This window comes from Marmota marmota, unplaced genomic scaffold (assembly GCF_001458135.2).
Source record: "Marmota marmota marmota unplaced genomic scaffold, marMar, whole genome shotgun sequence".
In the NCBI taxonomy this organism is placed as follows: domain Eukaryota; kingdom Metazoa; phylum Chordata; class Mammalia; order Rodentia; family Sciuridae; genus Marmota; species Marmota marmota.
The window spans coordinates 37,785,783-37,809,058 of record NW_026000016.1 but is presented as its reverse complement, the minus strand read 5'-3'; the positions used below and the strand labels follow the sequence as shown (position 1 = coordinate 37,809,058).

Here is a 23,276-nt window from a genome sequence, read left to right as displayed (position 1 = left end):
CATAGAGACAGCACTGAGCATGGACTAAATGCCAGTCTCCAAACACAGTTCACGTCAATCAGAATCAGCTCATCAAAGGGTGTTCCGAGATGCTGCACAGGGTGTGAAAAGCCTGGCAGAACCAAACAAGTGTCCTCATGGAGCTGTGTGAACTTGGCATCCTGCCTGCACAGGGGTGAACATCTCGCTTATTCTGTCACTAGACCACCTTTAGCAAGGACAGAAATAAAATAGGGGTGACAAATGAGAAGTGAAGGCTGAATCACTGCCCTTGGGGCACTGGGTCTGGTACCTGGTGAGATTGCCCAAGAGAGGCTGCATGCGGTGGCTTCACCTCCTCTGGCTGGCCTCCCTGGTCACTGCTCTGCTGAGCTGCTTGTCCCTACACTGACAACTCTAATTTCATCAGCCCCAAAAGGAGCCCAAAGGGGCATTTGATGGATGTCATTCTGGATGTCACACTGCCCAAATACCCACTGAACCCCTGAGCTGAATGGGGCCTTGAAAGTTTCTGACATTAAAAACACTAACCCAAGGGCAAAATATTAAAGTCTTTGGGCCACCAGCACCATTACTAATAGGTCTCTCTGGCCCAAGCTCCTAATCTCTTTTTCTCTTGCTCTTTCTTGAGTTCCTCTGTTCCTTTCCCTCTGGTGTTTTTCTCATTTTCTTCCTGTGATGAACTGCATCATCACCCCACCCACACATTACTACCCTGAACCCATGAATGTGCAGTACCTTGCATGTGCTTGTCTGCTGCCTGCCTGAAAGAGAAGAGTGGCACAAATAATGAATCTGACGGTCACTTGGTAAAACAAGAGCCTCCTCTCTGCCTTCCTGAAAAGAGCCTTCAATACTGACAGTTCCCTTTGTAAGAAGAGCAAAGACAGCCCAAGCAGTGGTTCTGAGGGGGGCAAAGAGAACTGTTATAGAAAAGAGGTGGGGAGGAAAGTGGATGAAACCAGATTTTAATGCAATAATAGACGATAAACTAAAGACCAGAAAAAAGAGATGGACTGGAGGAGGACAGGCAGGGGTTCAATGGGTGTTTGGGCAGTGTGACATCCAGAATGACATTCAACAAATGCCCCTTTTGGGCTGATGAAATCAGGGTATTGAGATGGCTTTGGACTTGAGTGGCTTTGGACTGAGGGAAAACTATAGGACCACCTCCAAGTTTCCATGTGTCCCATCCACAGTAGGTGACAAGCATCATGAGTATGTTTAAAGGTCAGATATCGATCAGCTGGCAGTTTATGATAAACTGATGCCTTACCATAAAAAGAAGGAGGAGGAAATTTAGGGCAATAGTTGCTGGACTTTGAGTTTCAAAGGCTGAGTGTATACAGGAAGGATCTTTGTATATCTATCAGCACAAGGAGAGAGTAGGTGGCCGACAGTAGGCTCTCTTGTACTTGTACTTGGCCTGTATAATGATTTTTCCCTGATCCTCACTAGTTCATCCAATATCACTCCAATCTGCACACACAGCTGTGTCTTCCTGAGTACCTTTGTGTTGTCACCTGTATGTGACAAATGGCATGAGTTCAACTGAGCAAGAGAAGACACTGCAGAGGCAACTTTGAAGCACTGAAGGCCTGCCATGCACATATCCTTTTTGAGAGAAACCAATACTGTGAATGGTCTCTTATCTGGCTTGGCTGGAGAGTTCTGCTCACCAGGAGTAATAAAGCCAATTGAAAAGTAAGACCCTTTCTTGGCAAGTTGGTATGTGAACTACACAGAGACGAAGGAGAGAGAGAGAGAGAGGGAGAGGGAGATAGAGAGGGATACGGAGAGGGAGAGGGAGGGATATGTGGGAAGGAAGGAAAAATAAATAAATGAAATGAAGGAAGGGAGGGTAGGAAGGGACCTTTGAGTAAAGAATAGTGAAGCAGTATTTTAGGAAGACAACTTCTCCATTAAGTCACTGGGCTCCTTTTGGACCACTGGAGCCACTTAGGGCCTTTGCTTGGGCTAATTTCTATGCCTGAAATATATTTCCTTCATTATCCTTGCCACCTTCAATCATTCCCAAAGCATATATAGACTGAGAAATTGTGAGAGGTGCAGGATAAAACATCTCAAGAAAACTCACAGAATGGTTTCTGGGAAGCATGGCTGAAAGTTGGAGCCTGGAAAAGTTTGGAAGATTCAAGAGAAGGCAATACCTAACCTGCAGACAGCAACCCCTAAGAAACTGCCCGGTCTCTACACAGTGGAAGTGAAGATTGGTCTTCTGGGCTTGACATTTCACCCCACCCCACTCCATGCCAGAGAAGGCTTTGCCTTGACACAGTCTTTCCAAGGTCACAGCTAAGTCACTTTTTGGCCACCTTAGTTGTGTAAACAGCTGAGTTCCAAAACAAACAACCTTCAGTATTTCTTTTAATCCTTTAAGAAAGTAGAAGAGCCAGTTTCAGATAAAAACAAATATTAAATTAGGGGAAGAACTGGTTAGATGAAACAGGTAGTAAACAATTTTTTGCCAGGTTCTGCTTTGAGAAACACAATGCTGATGTGGAAATATTATGGACTATATTGTTAAACAAACCTGGTACAGAACCCTCCTTGGCAACTTAATGAAGTCAAGATTTGGATAAGTATTCTAAACTATCTGAGCCCAATTTCCTCAAGTGAAACATATGCACTAATGCCTACCTCAAAGGTGGTAAGTAATAAATGTGATAAGCTGTGGAAAATCTTGAGCATATTTGGATGTAAATACAGGTTGGTCTTATGTGCTAAAATATCAAGCTATTAAAATATATCACTAATGCTCTCTATTTATCCATTCTCATTCTTTATTCCAGCAGGTAATTATTGTGTGTTATTCCAGTCAATGAATATTTATTGAGAATCTACTCTACAAGATGTGCCATTTTAAATGCGGGTATATCATAATGTATAAAATATACAAATTATTATTTCGAAGAGACACTGAAGAGTGGGAAACATAGCCAGTCTTCAAAAGAAAATAGCATAAAGCATAACGGATTTTGATTTTAAAACCACAGTAGAAAGGATTTGGTTCTAGTCACACAGTCCTGGTGGATGCAGCGGGAGAAGTATGGCTTCCAGATCAAGAAGAGATGGTGAGGACGAGAACAGGAATGGCAAAGAGAGATGGAGTGCTGCTGTCCTTGTTCCTGGGAGGTAGCAGAACTCCAGGAGACTGGCCACCTGCATACATGTTGAGTTTAGCCCGCAGAGTTGGCTCATGCTTCAGAAAAGAATCATGGCCTGAAACACTTTAGAATTAATTGAGTCTGCCCCTTATTTTATAAACGAGGAACTTGAGGCTGACAAATGTGAAGTGACTTACTCAATTCATATAATGGAGACAGTGGTCACTAGATGTTGACTGTACTGATCAGGGGAGGCCAAGGTCAGAGAGATGGTCTAACTCAGTGTACATAAAAACCACCTGGGAGGGGGAAGCTTATTAAAATGCAGAGTCTCAGGCCCCACTCTAAGGGAATCTGTTTCAAAGGGTCCGTGAGAGAACCCTTGGAAACTGCATTTAATTGGCACACTGGTGATTCTGAGGCAGGTGGTCTGAGGACTAATTACCACCCCAGGTCTCTCTGGTGCTAATTTGTATGGAAACCCACAACCTCTGAGATATAATGAGGTAGTATCAGTTTCATAAAATCCTTGGCTAGAGCAGTTCCCTTCCATAGGTATAAGCTGAACCTCTTCAGCTGAGTTATGGCGTGTATTTGCATAAATTACCATGCAAAACTTGTTAATATTTCCTAGATATCCCTTTTCATTGCTCCATTAGACAAGGCTTTGTGCTTTTGTTGGGGGCTGAATGTCAGCCAATCAGAATCCACAACTGTGCTGGCATAGAACTTGAGGGGGCAATTTATTCACCTCATGGAGCCACGGTGTCACCTATCTGTCCTGAGAAATGCTATCTGAAATCAGTTGAATTTTATCATGCAAATTATAGGAAGTGTTATCATTATAAGCAGCAGGAGGTTCCTGATTTGCTATCATTTACACGTGAAATGAATTCAACCTGCTAGGTATAGGGATGAGTTAGAGAAGAAGGAAGGGAAGGGGCTAGGAGGGGAGGGATGGCAACACAGGTTGACATCCCCAGGGCTCTGCATGTCCAATAAAATGAGGCTTCAAAGGGTACCTGGATTTGCTTGATATAAGAGATTCAAAATGGATCGACTTTGTGGAGAGGCGTGAGAGAAGAGAGAGACCATGTAGTAGCTATTCCCTGGAGATGCCAAAAGAAAGCTACACCTGGATGGATGGTTCCAGGTAGAAGTGCAGTGTGAGAGAGTTTGGCTTCAACAGAGTTAGAAGAAGTGAAGACCCTGAGATAGATAAGTCAAGGAAACCAAAGCCCAAATAGAAGAGATCATGTGTTCAAAAACAAGTAAGTAATTTGAAAGTTCACAACCAGTCCTTCTGATGTCCCCTCCCATGATCCTCCTGTGCTCAGTGGCTCTGACTCTCAAAATCACTCCACAGCATTTAGAGCCCCGTATTTACCCTGGTTCCTCCCACACATCTCTCATCCATTTCTGTTTCTTTTGTCGAACCCAAACTTCCTCTCCTCTTTTTTTCTCCCATCTAGACTAGAACACTGAAGTGAAAAAGTCCTTCTCCATAGTAAGTGTCCAACCACACCACCCACACACTTTGGCACCTCCTCCAGCCCGCCAGTTGTTTCTCCTCTGGGCTCATCTCTGTCTACCCCATTCCATCTGCCTATCATCGTTTTGTTTTTGTTTTTGTTTTTGACTCATGGAGTCCAAGATAGTACATTTAGAGAGCTCACACTGTGCAGTGTAATCTGGGTTAGGAAGGACTGCCCTGAGCACACTCTGATATGTTCTCTTCCCAAGGGTAATTGCAAATAAAAGAAAGTATAAAGAAAACCATGTAACTTTAACCTTTGATATTAAAATTTCAGCCACAATTATAGCCTGCGAGTTAGAAACATCTCCAGGAGGAGCTGCTTCTTAATGACTTCCCTCAGGCCACATTGGCAAGGAAACTTGAATTTATTTTCTATTCACCCAATTCGGTGTATCTTCCTGCAGGGGTCTGAACAACAACATAGAGCGATATTCAGAAAAGCCAGAAGAGAGGGGAGAAGGAGACAGGGGAGAAGGCACAGAGGTTATAGAAAACAAGATGGATAAAAAATGAGTTGCAAGCTACTCCAGCACTTGAACAGAGGAAAGCTGAAGTTTAATCATGGAGTTTGGAGTAAAAGCAATGAAAGTAGCTGGGATGGAACTAAATGACCAGAACCATCAGCGATCTGGGAGTTTGAACAGCTAGAGTCTCATTTTTGTTCAGCCACAATTATCCATTTGAACTTGGGCAATGCATTACCGCTCTCTGGCCTCTGTGTCTCATTCTATAAACTAAAGTGTCAACGTGAATGATCTCTATCATTGTATAATTCTTAATGACCTTATGTCCACAGGAGTCATTGGCAACAGGCCTGTACTAACACTAGGATTTCTGGAAGAGACACAGCCTCTGTAGTGGTTAAAGATTTCAGGAAACTGGCCAAAACGAGGAGAGGATCATTAATAACCAACAGCAAAGCGAGGCATCATCGCTGGGTAGTCAGATGGCAGGAACAGGAAGAGAATCAGACCAAGAAAGAATGGACTGGTTTAGTATCCCAGCCCTTCTCAAATGGGATCCATAACTTTGCCCAAGAAAAGTTAGGAAGAAAAGTTATACCTGCCCAGACAGGTGATACAGCACATGGGAACAAAATTCACCAAAGACCTAAATTGTAGTGACGGGGTCCATCTGACTTGACCAACAGCCTCAGGGATCCAGCTCTGTCATTTCTATGGTTAGCTTTAATAGCAATGATCAGAAATTTCCTATAGATCACACCACTAAATTCCTCCTGAAGAATTATCAGCCCAACTGGCAAATTTAAAAGGAGTACTTATTTGTGGGATGTCCAAGGGTATTAAGGCCATAGGAGAGAACCCAGGAGGTCATAGAATAGAAGAGGGGGGATACTAATAATAGGAATTAAAACTTCTTCTCATCCCAAACCATGAGGGCCTCAGCTAACTTCTGTTTGTTGGTCAAAAAGTTAGTGGGATCCACCAAGGATCTGGGATGTTCTTACCGCCGCCCCCGCCACCCCACCCGTGTATCCCCATTCCTGGGCTATCATAATGGAAAAATTGGTGAATCTTTCTTCCAGTTGTAAACAGAAGAAAGCAAATCAGGACCTATATTTTTCTCTGAAGTCTTAAATACTCATTGTGAACTAAAATTTTCAAATGAAACTCAAGAATTTCTGAGAGCTGGGTGCAGTGGTGCACGCCTGTAAACCCAGGGACTTGGGAGCCTGAGATAGGAGGATTGCAAGTTTGAGGCTAGCCTCAGCAACTTAGTGAGATCCTCAATAACTTAATGAGACCCTGTCGTGAAATTAAATAAATAAATAAAGGAATGGGTGGTAAAATGCCGCTGGGTTAAATCCCCTGTCCCCCCCCCCCACAAAAAAAATTCTGGAAACATTCTGAATTTAAATCTAAATTGGTGAGTGGTAAGAAACTAGGTACTAATTCCACTTAGGAATTCAGTGGGCTGATTCTTCCATCAGTGGTTAAACTGCTGTTTTGATGGTTCCAAAAGGCTGCAAGCAGTCAAGCACCTTCCTGCTTCCTTGTTCCTCATGATTCCTGTCTAACATTTGGTTTAGGAAATTTGCTCCCTCGAGCTAGATGAGAAGATTTTGTGTGTCCACAAGGCATCCAGCTGTTTTTTTGTTTTTGTTTTGGGGTTTGTTTGTTTGTTTTTGAATCACACATTTAATAGTTGGATAAACATCACATAAACTAATGGAGGTGAGAGAGATGGATTCATTTGCCTGCCCCCAACATCTTCTTGATCAGGCAGACACAGGAAAGGAGTCACTCTGCATCAGCAGGGGTCCCATGGAAGCTGGCCTGCAAGTGGACCTTGGTGCTTCGGTGCTCCTCTTCGTGCACAGGAGGCATCCGTGCCTAGTAGCCAGTCCCCTGGCTGCCATGTCTGACAGGATCTCAGACACACATCCTGAACATGGGCTGTCCCTGGAGAAATGTCAGTGCTTAATCCTGTCATCGTGAAGCATCCATGCACAGCCAGGCTACAGGCAGACCCGATGTTCTCAGGGAATGGCTGTCAGTCATCAGTAATCCTACAGCCAGCAAGATTATACATCAAGCCAGCGTGCAGATGGGCTTGAGCAGAAGTAGGAGAGGACGTGGGCTATGAAGGACACAGTTAGCACAGTCAGTGTGAGATTCTGATGGACTTTGAGGAGTTTCACATGGAAATGATTTCCAGGACAATGTCCTTCCAGACAGTTGGCTACTGTCATATTTGGAAGGGGTCACCTCCACGGTCTCTAGACATCATCTGCTATGGCTGATCAGGCCACCACTTCAGGGAAAAAAAAAAAAAAACTAGCAAATCCATAAGTAAGCTAGTCATTCATCCATCCATTAATCTCCCATGTAAAGTTTAATGTGCAACTGTTACATGCATAGCAGGACATAGGATATTGATTTTGGAACAGTGTGTCTCATGAAATATCAAACTTAATATCCTTGACAGCCAAATTAAAGGGCCTGATGTTCAGATTCTGGCTAACTCTCCTGAAGCCATCACTTGGTTCTGTCTTTATTCTCCCTAGCCTGTCCCCATCCTATAGGCTCCTTCCTCCTTGGACATTGAGAGAATAAATTCATTAACTATTTTTGAAAGATGCTCTTTTCCTGATATAGTCATATAGAAAATACCTTAAACATCCCAAGACACTCACGGTACATGGAATAGCATTCCTAGCACCAGTTGAAGATGACCTGTCCAAAAGTGAATGTACTTAGATGGCAGTAGCAAATCTGCAACTGAAGCTCTGAGTGTCCTGGGTGGAGTCCTGCTCCCTCAGGTATGACTGTAGGTCTTGCCTGTTGTCTCTCTGTTTTTTGCAAAGACTTCCTAGACTCTCTAACTGGAAGAGCATGTCACATGCTTGGTTGGTCAAGAGCTTCATAAAGCTCCACAGGCTGGTAGCTGTATTCCCCATCATAGAACAGGAGGCACCCCAAGAGGGGAATGGAGGTTTTTGAAAAAGTTTTTAGCATCCTTTAACAGAGAACATGAATCAAAGGTTGCACACCTTTGTGTCTTTGCAGGAAATTGTCTTCTGGCAACTAAATGGCTTGAACTTATCAGATGACAACGGGAAGGGACACAAAATGACTCTGGACAGCTTGCTGGGAAGCATGGATCCTGAAAGCTGTCCAGGAGATACAATCTCTCAAGGTTATCGTGTCTGTTTTCCTCCTCTCTATCACCTTTGATTGCAGACAGAGGGCATTTATGACGGCCTAACCTTTTGGTCTCATGGGATTTGTGTCTGACATTTGACTGAAGGGAAAAAGATAAAATAATGGTGGCTATTACCCAGAACTGTGAACTTTTCACCAGACGTGGTCCCTGGCAGGATGGTGAAGGGGATAAGATTTACTCCAGAGCTTTCCATGTGCATTTTGCTGACTCTTCAAGTCTTTTTCATTTCTTTCCCAGTTTCTCAGTCCACCAGCACCACCCCTTGTCCCTGTCTCGCCTCAGGTATGCATTCCTGGGACTTTATTAGTAGGTTAGGAGCTTGTTTAATACAGGAGTCAGAGGCTGCCTGAGGATGTCTGTAAAAGCCAGCTTCTTATGAATGGCAAGGATGAATCTAGGCATTAAGGAGGTGCTGGACATATGTGTGCATGCCTCCTCGGGTGGCTTTTCATGACTGCATGCAAGTTGTCACAGGGTCTAAGGGAAAGGCCCAGCTCACACTGGACCTCAGAGAAAGACTTTCTTCACTTGTGTTGTTGAATTATTTTTTAGATGCCAGCATTTCCAGGAAGTGTGGGAAAGGTAGAAAAGAGGTAAGAAAATGTTGAAAGGGGTGGAGGGAATTTTCAAGGAAAGGTTAAAAGATTTACACCCAGAGAAGGAATTCTTAAAGGGTTTACTGATGAGCTTCAAGGCACATGAAAGTGCCTGAAATAGAAATGACCATCTGTCTCCCTTTTCCCTAACCTAAGCTCCTACAGTTTGTATCGTTTATTCCATTCTTTCAACTCTTTATCATATCATGCTCTATCACATGTCTTCTATTGTTGTCTTGAAAAGTCATTGAACTTTATCCTGAGCATGACTTTCCTCTTCCCAATGTAGACCTTTATCCCTGAGGGCAGGAACCAGTTCTTATTTCTTTATCTCCCTCTGTTCTGAGCACTAGACTTTAAAAAATAATAATAAATATGTTTTTTTTTTTAATTTGTGATTGATATTGAGGAACAATAAGGTCAATTCCACTATTGATGAATCTAGATTGGACATAAAAACCTAAAACCTTGACTGGAAGGAATAAGGAGACCACAAGACATGGGATAGCAGGGTACTCTAAGGAGTGGAGCACTTTGATACTTGGTAAGCCTGAGCTTAAATACAAAATTACCCTTCCCAGCTACATCATCTTGGTTTAACATTTCACTTCTAAACCTCAATTTTATTGCTCATAAGATGGAGACAGTAATGCCTACTCTGAAAATTAGAAATTAAATGAGGTTCATGTGTAAAGAATCAGCTCCCCTGGACCATGGGAGTCAGCAACTTGGATGTGAAGAATGATTTTGCTCCTTACAAATTGTGGGACTTCAAGCAAGTTAACCTGACTAAGCCTCAGTTTCCTGATTTGCAAAGGAAGAACAAGAGTGCCTATTTCACAGGATGGTTGTATATACTAAATGAATTGATGTGTAGAAAATGTGCAGTGCAGTCTATGGCAAATAGTATATGATTAATAAATATGAAGTTCTTTTCATAAGTTCATAAAAATTCCTTTTAGATTTTTTATTATTATTTGGAGGAGAATCTTGTGTCTGCTCATCTCTCTGTATCTTCCTTACTAAGCACGAGAATAGATAATACTCCCTCTCAATGTCCTTTCCAGATTGAGGTGGATTCTCAGCTGCAACAGAAGTGCCTTAAAGTAGGAAATTAAAGAGACACTGAACAAGTCCATCGTGTAACCCAAAGCAGCTAAGAATAAAACCCAAGTTCAGCGGGCTTGGTCTATACTCCTAACAGAAATTATGACCAGGTTACAGAATATTTTTTTTATATCTCCATTTTGGATGATCATTAGTCTTATGTGACACTTCTTCTTTACATTTATACAGACTATGGAATTAAATCCTTGAGGTTTCTTTTTCTTTGGTCTGAAATATGTCTTGAAAAATAGACACACTAAATTATTATCTCATTAAGGTGCAGAGGATTACATGGCCTCTGGGATGGAGTAGATTTCCTCAGAGCAGAGATATAAAGCCAGATAAGAGAGAAGACAGGGCCACAATAACACAGGGAGTAGAAAACAAGATGCAAGAGAGAAAAAAGAGGTGAGAATAGCAAAAGATAAAGAGACACATGGGGCAAGGCAGTGCCTGCTTATGTTTGAAGGTATGCAGTTCCCTTCTAAATTTAAGGGCCCTCTCTCTGGAAATTTCATTTCTGTTCTGTTTTTATTACTAAAATGCCTTTAAGCAATACCTTACCTGTGAGCCAGTCCCAACACATATCCTGCACATTCCCTTCTGAGAGGAAAGGGGGACACACTGATTCCTTCAGAATCTTTGCCTGACCTCCATTTGAGTCAGAATTACACTCACTGTAATCTTCTCAAAAGATGCAGTGTGCCATGTGTCAGCCCACAAGGTCACAGTCCCCCGAGTAAACAAACCTGTTTATGACAATTGCTGAAATGCATTCTCTTTCTCTCTCTCAAAGGTCCATCGCTTCATTAATGAACTTGTAATCCCAAGCACACCTGTTTATGTGATTTATAGGTGTTGCTGTCGTCTGAACAGACCCATACATTTCCATGCCAGTCTCACGAATCTTCTTGCTTGTCAGATAATAATGAGGTTGAGAATGGCTCATCATTGTTCTCTAATTTCACACGCTGAAATCCACAACACCCTCTCCGGGATGCAGACCAGAATGCAATGTTTCTATAACACACAAGCATTCGTGACAGCCTGTGAGGCTCCAAGAGCAGTGCTCCCTGAGTAAGGTCATGCTCAATCAAGGTTCCACATCAGCCCTATAAACTGCTTTCTTCTGGGGCTAGCAGAAATAAAGTGCACAGAATTCCTGTACTTCTGATGGGATTAAGTCTAGTGAAGCTAACCACATGTCCATTGTTTTGACAAGTGTCTCTATTGTCTTATCCCAAAGGAAGCCACCAATCCCTTTCTCAGGACCCTCTCATGTCTTCTTAACAGTAGTCTCTGAATCCACCTGGTCCCATTCTGACCAATTCCCCAGGCAGCAATCTGACAGATCTTATAGTGTAACCCGGATTTTGTTCCTGCCTTGCTTACAGACTTTCATTGTCCTCCCACCCGGGTCAATAGCCATCAGGTACTCTTAATACTATCACTGGTGGTGTTCCTTCCCCTGGAAATGTTTTCCCTTCCTCTCTTCATTCAGTGGACTTATAATTATGCTTTAGGATTCAATTTAAGTTGTATCTCCTTTGTGTAGATTTCCTGATTAAAAACCTCTTCCTCATTTATTCTATCTCACATTTCTCTCAATCTGAACTTGCATGTCTATTTGTATGTTTTTGTGTTGACTGTGCAATTTTCTGACCAGAATATAAGTTCTATGGGGACAAGGAATCTGTCTGTTTGTTCACTGTCTACCGAGTGCTGAGTTTAGTCCCGGACACTATCAGATGTTTGATAAACATTTATTGAAAGAATGAATAAATAAATACATCATTAAAAATGAGGGTTTTGGTTATATTTATGAGTATAGGGCAATGATAAAGATACAATATCCAGTAAGTAAAAATAAGATCAAAGATTTTATGTAGACTATAATCACATGTTTAAAATATGTGTATATGCATCTGTCTTAGAAAAAAGACTGGACAAATATAGCAAACAGATTGATTTTTTTCTTTGCAGTAGATAATGAGTAATTTTATTTACTTATTTGATCTTTTGGGATTTCTCATATGGTTCTACATTAAGCATGCATTACTCTCATGGAAATGCTACAATCCTTCCAGTCCCCACTCTGTTCCCACAAGCTCGCTTCTGCATTATGTCTTTCCAAAATGCCATCTGCTCCTGTGGTTTCCCACTTTGGCTTCTGTAAATCCCCTTGCCTGAAGTAGCCTCTCTCCTTTTACTTGAATACACCTCCAGTGGAGACTGCTCATTCTTACCAAACACCCAAGTCCCATGCACGTCCAATTCTGACCAACTGAATACAGGGACAAACAACAGATGCTCCTTCTAGGCCTAGATAAAGTTGTCTCACAGAATCTCCAGCCTTCCCTTACTTTGCTTGGAGATCTTGGAAACAGGGTGTTGCAGATGGCATACCTACAAGATCATGTACATTATTGCTTGGGGGAAGGAATCACCCAGAAGAGCCCCTCAATTATGATCAAAATTTGATATAAGTGATAAATAACCACTTACTGTTTTAAGCCCATGTTATTTGGGGGTTTGTTTGTTGCTGAAGTTAATATTAATTACCCTAAACAATATGCCCATGCATCTTTTAGGGTTAAGATCAAGTATTAACTCTCCCAGGAGACCTTTCTTTAAATCTGCAATAATTAAAACATTCATTCCTGCACACATCTGACAGTGGATTTGAGCCATTTGTGCTTCATGTCAGACTGTGCGTTTTAGCTTTATAATTAAATTTTAAGCTCCTGGGAAAGTTATTTTGAAGCTTGCTAAGTCTTTTACATTGCTTGCACATGATCATTTAAGGCAGGAAAGAAGGAAGGAGGGAAGGAAGGAAGGAAGGGATGAAAGGGAGGATTAGTTGTTTCACACTGAGGACCAATTCATTCACATTGACCAACTGAGCAACCCAGGGTAAATGAGTGCTTTGGGCATAGCAAAATGTGTGGGTAAATAGGAAACAAATGTGGAAATATTTGAGGACAAGCAGCAGGATGGGAAATGTGAAATAAATGAATTTTGCAATTTGCAAGAAATTTTGCTAATATCTGTTTTGGCAAAACAGTTAGATTCAGTGGATATTTACTCCATGCCAAGCACTGCAGAAGGCTTTTATGCATACACTGAGCCTCACCACAGTACTGTCGTTAGGTTCATTGTATAGACAAGGACATAGAGTTGGAATGTTCAAGAGACTTTTCCAAGGACACAGTTGGTAAATAGCCAAACCTGCTTGTAAGACCACACCATGTCCTCATTCAATCATTTATTCAATGAATACTTATTGGAATACTGACTACATGCCATGTACTTTTCTATCCACTGAGCACCAAACAAATTTTTTTGTCTGCATTCTAGAACAAAGAGGCATAAAATATATGAATGCATTTCTTAAACATAATACCATATGTTGATAAGTGTTATGGTGGAGAATGAAATTCAGAAGGAGAGAGAGAGTGGAAGGATATTGGGGAGTAGAGATTACAATTTTAAACCAAGTGGTCAGAGAAGTGAAATTTGAGTGATTTGCTGAACAGGATGAGTGAATGATCCATGTAGATCTCAGCAAGGGCAAAAGACTGAGGTGGGAGTCTGTGGGCTCCAGGTGAGGAATAATTACAAGGTCAGTGGAGTGAAGTGGGAAAGGCAACAAAGGAGGAGATGGGGAGATTTGATCATAGATTTAACGTGCTGCTTCATTATCCAAGGACAGCCATTGAGTCGGAGTTTGATATATGATTCCAGGTACCCATGAGAGATTTAGACTAAAGATACCAGTCTCTTCATAGCTTTCTCATAGACATATGGTACTTAAGGCCATGATCCTGATTAAAGGCATGAGCCTAAAGAACAGATCTTGAAATTGAGTGTAAATGGGGAATAATGGTGGTGAAGCATGGAACCCAGGGCATTTCCAAACTTAGAGTTTGTGGATAAGAAAGGAGATTGAGATAAGGTCAATGAGATAAGAGGATAACCAGAAAATCAGCATCCCTGAAGCTAAGTGAGGAATGAATATCACAGAAGAGAAAGTGATGGACTGACTCAAAGGCAGCCGATTGTCAAATAAGATGAAGAGAGAGAGAGGTGACCATTGGATTGGGCAATGTGGATGTCACTGATGGCATTTACAAGAGTAGTTCTACAGAGTGGTGGAGATGGAAGCATGAGTGACACCAAAGTAAAAGATAACATAAGGAAAAAAATGCAGACAGTAAGTCTAGTGTAAGTGGCTATTTTAAAGGGTTTTTCCATAAAAGGAAGCAAAGAAATAAGGCAGAAGTTAGAGAGGCATGTGGTTTTAAGATTTTTTTTTAAGGACAGGAGAAATACTATCCTGGTGAAAATGATCCAAAAGAGAAGGGGAAAAAATTCATAATGTGGAGGAAAAATCAAAGAATTGATCATGTATGTCCTTAAGTAAGAAAGAGGAGATATGACCTAGCATACTCCCCAGCTCTTTAGGTAGGTCCCTGCACTGTGTGTGCAGATTAGCAATAACAGGAGGGCACAGATGCAGGTGGGACCTGGTGGTTGCTGAAGGAGATTGAGAAAGTTCTCTAGTGAGTAACTGAGTTTCTTCTAAAAATAGGAAGCAAGATAATCAGCTGAATGTGAGAATTGATGGTTTAAGAAAAGACAAGGTGGTGTGAAATGATTGTCTTGAAGACAACATTGGTACATGTGAAGTAGACAGGAATTTGGCCTTCTCTAAGGAAGGAGGTTTTGACAGGTTAATACAGTTTGATCAAAAATAGACCGGGGGGTTGAAATATGCAAGAGAGTGGTTATAATTATAGCTAAGGGTGGAGATGAGTGACAGAGAAAACGTGGCTGTGCCTAGTGATGTATTATAGGTTCTGGTTTGGCAAAAGAGTGATTTTGTTGGGGTAACAAGGGAGCGAGAAAGATAGGTGGCAGTTGGGAAGTGGGATATTATGAAGGCAATGTAAATATCAATCACAACAGGTGCAGAGGTATGGTAGAAGCCAAAAGCATCAGAGAAGAGGGAGCCAAGGAGCAGAGGGGTATCACAGCACTTTGAGAGTGCCCTCATGGACCTTCTTGGTCCACCCTAGAGGAACCCCGAGACAGTTCTCATAAATGCTGATGACGTCCTGTGTCTCTTTGCCTGAGTGTGATCTTTGGTCACAGGTGTTTTTTGGTTTTGTTTGTTTTTTCCTTTACTGGAGATTAATATCCCAGTAGTGACCCTCAAACAACTATAAAGGAAATTGACATTCCAACTGCCCTGCCCCTCTGTTCTGAGAAACTCACGTGACTCCATTTTTAAAAATAAATAAATAACAGCAGCTTCTACCTCAAGGCCTGTCCTAAGGAAGGGGGTGTGACCCTTGTCCTTGGAAAAACCCACAGAAAACTCCTAACACATACCCACCCTGCTGAGTTGTTTGTCTGTAAATAACAGGAAAGGTCTGCGGAGCAAGGTGTCCCTGACTCAATTAGGCTAGGTGAGGACTCATAGCAACGCCCCTAGCAACCTCCAATCAGCATGAGACAGGAAAAATACCTGGAATGCCAGATGACCCCCCAGTAGTTTATGGTGGTTGATAACATGTTGGGAAGCCATGTAGTTTAGCACATACACCCCTCATGGTCTAAACCAATCAGTTCAAACGAATCCCCCTTTTGTACTAACCAATCACCCCTACCCAACTTGTTCCTGCCATTGAATGTGATAATCAATGTTGTTTGATTTTCCCGTGGTATGGAATGATTTGCTGTGTGATGTTGTGACGAATAGAGTATCCCCCCAAAATCTATAAAATCTCACTGAACAAAGGACCGGGACTCACTCCCTGGGACCACTGCGTCAGGAACGGTTGTGAGTCCAGTCTCGAGCTTGCAATAAAGACTCTTGTGTGATTGCATCGGATTCGGCTCCTGGAGGTCTACTGGGGTCCCACAAGTCTGGAATAACAGTTCCACAGTTCTGAAGTGTGTTCTACAACCTCTCAGAAGGTCCCTATTGGGATTGAGCCCCAAATCAAACACCAACTACTATTGGGTCTTCTTCCTTTATCTCTCTTCCCTAACTGGGCTTGCCAAATAAATCAGCTAATCCCAAATCCTTTACTCAAGGTTGGTTTGCTGGCAAGGAGGGATGTGGTGGGGGGAGTGGGGACGCACCTAATTTGAGAAGGTTGGAATTCTCAATTGTACATGATAATGGAGCAAAACATTTTAAGAGCAAAAATCCTGTTTGTATATATGCTTGTGAGAGAAACAAACCTCTAATATCTTAACCATCAGAGACTGGTTGAATATAGCATAGGGATGAAATGAAATGTTTACCATGAAACACAATGCAACTTTTAAGAATATCTGTATACTGTTTTTAAGTCCTTTGGGTATAAACCGAGTAGTGGGATAGCTGGGTCAACAGCCACATCAATGTTTATAGGAGCACAATTCACAATAGCTAAATTATGAAACCAACCTAGATGCCCTTCAGTAGATGAATGGATAGGGAAACTTTGGTATACATACACAAAGGAACATTACTCAGCATTAAAAGAGAATAAAATCATGGCATTTGCAGGTAAATGGATGAAGTTGGAGAATATAATGCTAAGAGAAGCAAATGAATTCCCAAAAAACAAAGGCCGAATGTTTTCTTTGATATGAGGATGCTGACTCAAAATGGCGATGGGCAGGGAGCCTGGGCAGAATGGAGGAACTTTAAATAGAGCAAAGGGGAGGGAGGGGAAAGGAGGGAGTAAGGGAGTAGGAATGATGGTAGAATGAGTTAGACATCATGATCCTAAATACATGAATGGTGTGAAAATACTTTGTGTACAATCAGCAACATGAAAAATTGTGATCTACATGTGTAATATGAAATAAATTTTATTCTGCCATCATGTATAACAAATTAGAATGAATAAATAACTTTAAATAAAGATATATAAAAAAGAATATCTGTATAGATACATCACAGTTATGAAAAGGCATTCATGTTATATTGATCAAAAATTATGTTATAAAGTGTATATATATTATAAAATATATATGTACACTTTTATATGTATATATATGTACACTTTTATATGTATATATGTACATATAAATATATATGTACACTTATATATATATAAGTGTATATATGTTATAAAATATATATGTGTATATGCACAAATACACAGTTTTACACATTCATATATGAATGAATGTGTATATATATATATGAAAAAATATATGGCTAGATCTAATGTAATCATATTCTATGCAATATAAACTGGCTATATCTGCAAAGTAGGGCTTTTTGTGTGTGAGAGAGAGTAAATGCACTCTAAATTTTATTTAACAAAAACGTATCACTTGTGTCATATACATTTAAAAACAACAGGTCTTTTTACCTCAGTTCAGGGAAGGCTTATACTCTGTCACTCTGGGCACACAGTAGCACCAGATAGAACACTGGGAGGAGGTATGGTGACCTGTGATACAGGGTCCCCGTTTGCTTTTGACTGGGGGCTTTTCTGAGATGACACAAGACGGTCAGAACTAAAACCAGGCAAACTAAGATGATGTCTCCCACAAGGAAATATTTATGTTCTTTCCTCCCTCTCTCTCAATAAGAGGACAAATGACAAAACAGAATGTGTTGGAGTCTTGGACAGAAAGGCATGATAAAAGTGGAAGAAGTCATTATTATTCAGAAAACATACATTTTTGCTGCAAAGATCCAGGGATGAAATGAAGGCATTTGGTTGATAATCCCCTGCACGCGTGCCTGCTAGTTTGCCTTCCATTTTCATCTGCAGGGAGTCTTTAACAGCTGTTGCTGTCAGGCTTTGCACTTGGCTTCCAAACTTATAAGAACCACACAAGGGCAGGAGTATTCAGAGAATGAAGTTGGGTGAGCTTAAGGAAAACAGTTTACCAGCACAGCTATGTAGAAGTTCACAGCCTCCTCCTCCCTTTTCTCTCCATTTCCTCCTCTTTCTCCTCTCCTAGTTTCTCTCTGGTGTATGCCAGGCAGAGGTTCTAGAACAAACACTGCCATGTCTGTCTGGTGTGCACACTATGTGGAAGGTTCAGACAGGAGCCTCCCACTCCAGTGGTCCTGAGTGCTCTTCATGGCCAAACTACATTATGTGCATGTATGAATATGTAACAAATCCCACCATTATTACAGCTATTATGCACCAATAAAAATATGGAAAATAAAAAATAATATTTAATGTTATCTAAAGAGTTTAATAGCAAAGTTACTGAAAATATTTCCAAGACACTAGAAACAGAAGTTACCCTTCTTACCTTTTCTGTACCTGACACAAGCCCACTCATTCCAAGACCTGAGATCTTATATGTTTTAGTTTCATTTCTTCAACTGATATGCTCTCTACTTCTGTACTAAAAGGTTGAATCAATCACATCTCCATTTCAACAAAGCTCTTCGTTCACTCTCAAACATACATGTCACAATACCTTAAAAAATTAATGGGATAAAATCAAAGCATTATCAACCTTTGGTTGAGGAAAGTCTAAGGAAAGTCAAAATGACAAACTTTGCTATGTGTAGAAGAACAGGAAGCAAATTAAAAATTCTAAAACCTGATCCCTATTCTCGAGCAATTAAAGAAAAACCTCTACTGTGGATGCTAGATGTTCAATGCTTAAATATTTCAGCAGATGATTGTAATGTGTAGTTTGTTTCAGCCTTTAGTTCTCAACTCCATACTTATTGCATTCAGTCACTCATTCATTCATTCAAGATTAATGAATTTATTGGGTATCCTCTATGGGTCCATGTGATATGCTAGAAGACAGAAAAGAAATGGAAGATACAATTTCAACTCTAAGAAAATTTATAACCTTGTGGAGGAAACAAAATGAACAGGAAAGAGAGGGAAGGAAAAGAGATGAGAGGAGAGAGGAGGAGAGAAAAAGAGGGAGGGGAGGGGAGGGGAGGAAAGAATTTGATACGTTTTTTGATCTGTTAATTAAATCTGTATTTCTCTTTTTCATTCCATTAATACAATGAATTACGTGGATCTTCAAATGATGTAATTCTGGCATCAATTTCAGGTTTGGTTTACATGTTATGTAAACCAATTTGCTGCTATTTTGTATAAAAGATTTGAAGCTATGTTTAGGAGTGACATTGATGTGTAGTTTCTCTCAAGCTGTCTTTAACTGGCTATAGTATAGAAATAAGGCTGCCCTCATATTCAAGTTGGAAAGTCTTTTCTGAATTAGTTTGTGTTACATTGGTGTGGGGGGCAAAAATTAAAACATTTAAAAGAGACTTAAGAAGAATCAAGAACACCTTCTATTTCACCTTTTCAATAACCTATAGCCATTGCAAAGCGTGACTATAACCTTATGATAACCTTGACCCTTTCTTTCCCCGTCATTAGCTGCAGCCAGTGAACTATGGTGAACAGCAGGAGCCCTTCAGTCTCTTGGGGGGACATGACTTTAATCTCATCAGAACCCCAGAGAAGAGACTATTAAAAGAATTAATGGAACAAATTTCTGAATAGAGGGGTTAGGACATGACAAACCAGTCTTTTTTTTATGAAAAAAAAAAAAAAGAGAAAACTGGTGATTCAGATTTGTGGATCTCATAGCCTCCAAGTCTCCTCAAATCAATCCTAAATACAGTAGAGTCCTGATAATTTAAAAGGACTCCAGAGGTGATGGGGTGATTTTGATTCCCAAGGTGAAAATGGAGGGAGACAGTCCACTACAAGAAATGCTCCTCCCACATTGTTATCTGGATTGTAATTGGGAGGAAATGAGGGATTAATCTACTTTAAAATTTTGGCACAGAATACAGATTGTTGAATATTCAAAAAAAGTCAAGTTAGAAAATTTTCCTTGAAGGTGCAAATATATATGCTACAAGAATAAAACCAGACTAGGATTTTGCAAACAAAATCACCACATTGAGCAAGAGGTAAGAGGACAAAGAAAAATATCAATGTTGAATCAGCAATGAAAATGTGCCTACAAAGTATATTTTCCCAGACCCTCCAGGAAAAAACAGGGAAATTATATATTGTGATGGTTTTCAACTTGCCCAACTCTCTCAGACACTTGAAGACTTTGTAGTCAACATATAAAAGAAAGTATAATTTTACATGCTTATACTTATTCTGAAAAGATCTATCAAAGAACACACAATTTGATAAATAAAAATGGGACCACAGAACTAATTTTTTTTTAAAAAAAATTAGACTTTCAAGTACATTTTGGAACTAATAATGAATCTAGCCACTAGGATAGTTAATTGGGATTAGTTACTGTATCTCAGTTACCTCTATGGGCCCCAGCTTTGAGAAATTACATTTTTAGAAGTCCTTGGGTCCCTGATAAAGGAATGGGTATCCAAAGCTTCTTTTTGGATGAATAATGTGTCCTCATTCTAGACAGATGGAAAACCACTGAGATCTGGCTTTTTGACATTCTTAAAAAAAAAAACAATTAATGGGATAAAATCAAAGCATTATCAAGTAATAACCTGGAATTCTAAGCCAGGTCCACCCAGTGTGAACCATCTCATCATCGTAAAAGAGGTGAGGAGGTAAGATTAAATAACATATACTATGATAAATGCTAGTGAGGATGTGGGGAAAAAGGAACACTTATACACTGTTGGTGGGATTGTAAATTAGCACACAACCACTATGGAAATAATTATGGAGGTCCTTCAAAAGACTAGGAATGAAATTGCCAAATGACCCAGCTATAGCACAGCTTGGTAATTATCCAAAAAAGTTGAGGTTAGCATATTACAGTGATACATGCATACCTATGTCTATAGCAACACAATTCACAATAGCCAAGTTATGGGCTAGATCGCTAATGGAATAAAAAGTATGATACACACACACACACACACACACACACACACACACATACATAATGGAGATTTATTCAGCCATAAAAAAGAATAAACTTATGCCATTATGGGAAAATGGATGGTACTAGAGAATATTATGTTGAGTGAAATAAGTCAGATTCAGAAAGTCAAGGGTCATGTTTTCTCTCTTATGTGGAAGGTAAAGAAAAAAAAAGTCAGGAAAAGAATCTCATGAAAATTGAGAGAGACCAGTAGAAAAGAAGAAATGGATTGAGGGAGGTAGGAGGGGAAGGAAGGGGAAATACTGGGGAAAGAAATATACCAAATTACATTATGTTCATGTACAAATATGAAGCAAGGAAAATTATTATTGTGTACAATTTTAATGCATCAATAAAAATAACCCAATAGAAATATTTTAGAGAATTGCCATATATTGAGGACTTATCAAGCACCAAGCATTCTATATACTTCATCTGTAGAAGACATTTTTGTGTTAGGATATCTAGCTACTATTTCCTCTTTCCAATTAGTAACCCATTTTTCTTCATTGAAATGCCTCTTTCTCGTTGAATATAGTTTCTGAGGAGACCATAATGAGGGATGCTCCTTCTCCCTAATCAAGAAGTGACTTCATGATCCAATCTAGGCCAATTGGATGCTTTCTCTCTGGTATTTAAAACACAGCCTGAGATTCAAACAGGCTGAGAGTGAAAAATTTCTATTCCGTTCGATTGAACATGATTACACCAGAGTTTCTCTTACAAAATTCTTACTATCTTTCCTACTTCTGTCTAACCTCCTCCTCAAACCTGATTCTTCAGGATATTTGCATGGATTTTGTAAAGCTCCAACCATCTCACCACTAAATTGTCTTCTGTTCTATTCACCCCAAATTTATTTCTTTTGCAAAAAAATCATAGCCTCTATACTCTCTTTACTGAAATGCAACCTTGTTTAAACCCCACATAATTCTAAAATTTTACTATTTATTCAAACCATTCACCAAGGAGGAAAGTATTGGGGGGGGGAATTGAATAACTAGCCTAGAGTCATGCAGCCAGACACTGAGAGAGCCAAGATTCGAGCCAGGAGAGCCTGACTTTGAATTTAGAATTTTTAAGCTACATCATACTTATTCCCATCTGTATTTTGCTAACGGCTTTCCCCTAATCATGGATGGTCCACATCCTGATCTGAAAATTTCCACTGCTGAAATTGAATAATGATAGTCTTATCAATTTAAGGGAAGTAATAACTTAATGGATAGAATGTTTTCAATTTTAAATTTTCCTGTCATAAATTTTTCTAAAACCTTTGGTGGTTTCTGGTGCTTGTCTGTGAGACAGACAACAAAACAAATGAATGAGTAGTAAATGAATATTAATGTCAAAACTCAGAAACAATGGTTCTCGATTCCCTAAGAGCTTGTTTTCTGTATGCACATGTGTTGTGATTTTATGTTGCATACCTACAATATAGTCATTTTCTACTAGTAAAATTGTTCCTAGTTCAAATGCTGGAATTAAATGCATCCATATTTCATAGTGTTATGCAAAAAGCACTATGATTTTCCAGCTGTCTGCCACCTCACAAAGTTTAAGAAACATTGCCCTAAATAAACCTGAGACAGTGGCAACCAAACATTTTGGGTGGTATCACTTATATTACCTTTAGGAAACTCAGTCTTTTATATAAATCCAAAGCCATCAGATTTTTAGGATAAGGACCTTGGCACCTGCTGGATTCTACAAGAATAATATCATTTGTCAGCCTAACTGCAAGACCCAGAATCAGTTTAAGGGACTTGAAATCTCATTTTAATTCTTGGCCTGGACATCAACTAAAATGCCTTGGGCCTTGAGAAAGACCAGGGTATGGTATATTTATTGGCTGTGACTGCAAATCTGGTTAACTTGATGGGAATTTATAGAAAAGGGATAAAGCAATGCCAAATTTTGCTTTTGGCCATAGTTGTATCAGTGTAATCAGACACAAGATAGTAGCCTGGATTTATGTTGGAATAGTGGCCCAGGAAGATTGTCCAGGAGTTGAGGATTAATATAATGAGAACTGAATATCGAACTCTGGACATTCTTCCAAGCTTCTTCTATAGAAAGACCAGCTACCATTTCTCATTTCATCATTTTGTCCCTCAAGATACCTCCTATCAGGCCAGGTGCAGTGGCGCACACCTGTAATCCCAGTGTTTCGGGAGGCTAAGACAGGAGGATTGTGAGTTCAAAGCCAGTCTCAGCAATGGCAAGGAACTAAGCAACTCAGTGAGACCCTGTCTCTAAATAAGATACAAAATAGGGCTGGGGATGTAGCTCTGTGGTCCAGTGCCCCTGAGTTCAATCCCTGGTACCCCCCCCCAAAAAAAAAAG

The 23,276-nt window shown here is 40.2% G+C and overlaps 1 long non-coding RNA gene across 12 annotated transcripts in view; it reads right to left on the bottom strand.

Moving 5' to 3' along the window:
• LOC125618497 overlaps positions 1-23,276 on the bottom strand; it is a 329,397-nt gene that overhangs the window by 21,111 nt on the left and 285,010 nt on the right. The window lies entirely within an intron of this gene.